Below are 2500 nucleotides of genomic sequence, written 5' to 3'. Positions count from 1 at the left end.
GCCCGGGGAAGCGGCCCCTGCCCTCGATCCCGCTCCCGCACCCGGCCGCGGTGACACGCCAGAGGGGCGGGGTGGTGTGGGGGGGGGCTTTTGTCGGAGGGAGCTGTGGAGGGACACACCGGCACACAGGTGGCGGCGCCGGGGCTGGGCGCCGGTGGGGGCGGCCAGGTGCAGGTCGAGGGGCTCGCGGGCCGAAAGGACGGCAACTGGGCCCGCGGCGGAGTCTGGGTCTGGAGGGCTCTGAGCCTCCATCCGCTCTGGTGCCTCGGGGCTACCGGCCCGAAGCCTGGTAGCGCGACACCCCACCGGCCCACAGACGTAGCCTCCCCAGCTGTGCTCACAGCGAGTCCAACCGCAGCCTGCACCCCTCCACGGGACACTTGGATTACTCCCGCGATCCCCACGAGGTGCGGCACCCGGCGGCCGAATGGGCTGAGATCCTGCCCTTGCGGCGCCCTGTGGCCACCTCCGCCTCCCTCACGGTACTGGCCGAGGCCTCGGACCAGCGGGCCCCGGCTCCCAGCTCAGCGCTGCTCCTCCGCCCCTCTCACCTCCTGCCCGACGTCCAGGCTACCGAGCACCCTCCACCCCCGCCCACCTTCATGCCACTCAGCCGGAACCCGGGAGGCCATGCCAACTACCAGGTGTATGACAGTCTGGTGCTGAAGCGGCAACCGCAGGAGGGCCAAGCGCGGGCCAACTCGCTGCTACCTTCCACCTCGGCCTCCAGGCCCTCTCTGCACGGGAGCCAGACTGGGAAAATGAACTTACCAGCAGCAAATGGGGGCAGGGGCAGGGGGCGGCAGGGCATGGAGAGAGGAATAAAGAGCGCCAGAGTCCAGGAAACATTGGTGGTCTGTGGCTTGGAAGCGCCACTCCTTCTGCCAGCCTGGGTCCCTGCGCTTGGCTTCCTGCAATAAGAAGCCAGTGTCCCCTTCTTGGCCTGAGGGTCCCTTTGGTTTAGTGGCCACAGTTCCGCCAGCAGGCCCCTCCTGGTCCTATACCATGCACTAAGTACATCTGCAGCTGCAGACTCCAAACCCCTGGTCTCTGGGCACCTCCTCTGTGTCTCAGCTGTCCCTGTCCACAGAGAGCCTCATACAAGAAGTTGCTTCCAAACTGGGAGGTTCCACATCTGGGCAGGTCCAGCTCCAGGCCCAGTGAAGGGCATGAAGAAGGCTGAGGCTCTGGACTCCAGCCAGGCCTTCAGCAGGCCTCTGAGGCCAAGGTCTTCCTAGTCTCAAGAGGGGCCAAGAGACGCAATGCGTCATTTGAACAAGTGAGTCAGCGGGCGGTGAGCGAATGAATGACCGCTCGAGGGGATGTATGCCGGCCACCGGGCCCTGTTTGACTGTCCAGCCTCAGCTTACCTGACCCTGGTTACCAGGGAATGCCACTCTGGGCCCTCCTTTTCATCCCCCTCCCTCACTGTGACCTCACCACCTGCCCCATTATGACCCAGTCTGGCTCCCAGTTAAAACTGGAGGGCAGGGGGCCCAGGCAGTCCTGGGACCAACGGCCATGGGTGAGCGAAACTACTACCGAGCCGAGCCGTTCACTGGCCCCATCCCCAGGAAATGCCAGGAGCAAGGATACTCAATTCTTCTGATCCCGGTCAGCTTCATCTTGCTCAACGTGGGGATCAACGTGGTGACTATGGTCAGGGCAGGATCTGTGCAGCGCGGTTGGGGGAGCCCTGGGGTCTTGAAGGGGCTGAGGTGGGAGGGCTGCTGGGGTGTGACCGGACAAGGGTTGGATTTCAGGGCTCACCCTGCTCCCGGCCTCCCCCCTCCCCTTCTTCCCTCAACTCTGGAGGCATCTGAAGAGATTCTTGCGGGCACTTTTCAATCGTATTTTCCACAAAGGTGAGTGGGCGCCGGCGTGGGTTCAGGGGATGTGGGCCTGTCCCCTTTCTTCTATCCCTGCCTTGATTCTCAGCCCCTCAGGAACCCAGGCCCTGACCCATCTCGCCTTTCCCCACAGACAAGCAAGCCAGCTGTGTAGGCAGCCATCGCATGTGCATGCGCTGCTCCGTGGATCCCAAGAACCTGTGCTCAAGAGTTTCTTCCCGCTTCTGCCATCGCCCAAGCTTCCTGCTCGGGCAGGCAAACCACCTTGACTACTGCCTGCAGCGGGGCTCGGCGGGGGCGGAGCCGGCTGCCCCCCACCCCCACCCCCCCTCCCCCGCCGCGGGCGAGTGAAGGAGAAGGCGGGCGGAGCGGGAGGCAAAAAGCCTACAGCACCCGGTATTCCCAGGCGGTCTCCCATCCAAGTACTAACCAGGCCCGACCCTGTTTAGCTTCCGAGATCAGACGAGATCGGGCGCGTTCAGGGTGGTATGGCCGTAGACGGGGGCGGGGGCCGCGGGCTGCCTCTTGAGGCCCACTTTCGCTGGCGCTGGCGCCTTAACGCCAGCCCGGCGGCCGGCCCGCCCCGGCAGGGCCCCCTCGCCCGCCCAGGCAGGGGGAACGGAGGTCTCGGGTATCGGGCGGCGGCGGAG

At 65.3% G+C, this 2500-nt stretch overlaps 1 non-coding gene across 1 annotated transcript; it reads right to left on the bottom strand.

Annotated features, from left to right (window-relative positions):
- Window positions 1-2231: 2231 nt before the first annotated feature.
- On the bottom strand, window positions 2232-2350 carry LOC132512357 (5S ribosomal RNA). The gene has a single exon (XR_009538093.1). It is a non-coding gene; the product is annotated as a 5S ribosomal RNA (ribosomal RNA).
- Between the last annotated feature and the right edge of the window lie 150 nt (window positions 2351-2500).

Source organism: Lagenorhynchus albirostris, chromosome 20, assembly GCF_949774975.1.
Source record: "Lagenorhynchus albirostris chromosome 20, mLagAlb1.1, whole genome shotgun sequence".
Taxonomy (NCBI): domain Eukaryota; kingdom Metazoa; phylum Chordata; class Mammalia; order Artiodactyla; family Delphinidae; genus Lagenorhynchus; species Lagenorhynchus albirostris.
Note: the sequence above shows the minus strand (reverse complement) of the source record. Positions and strands in the feature narration are given on the sequence as shown.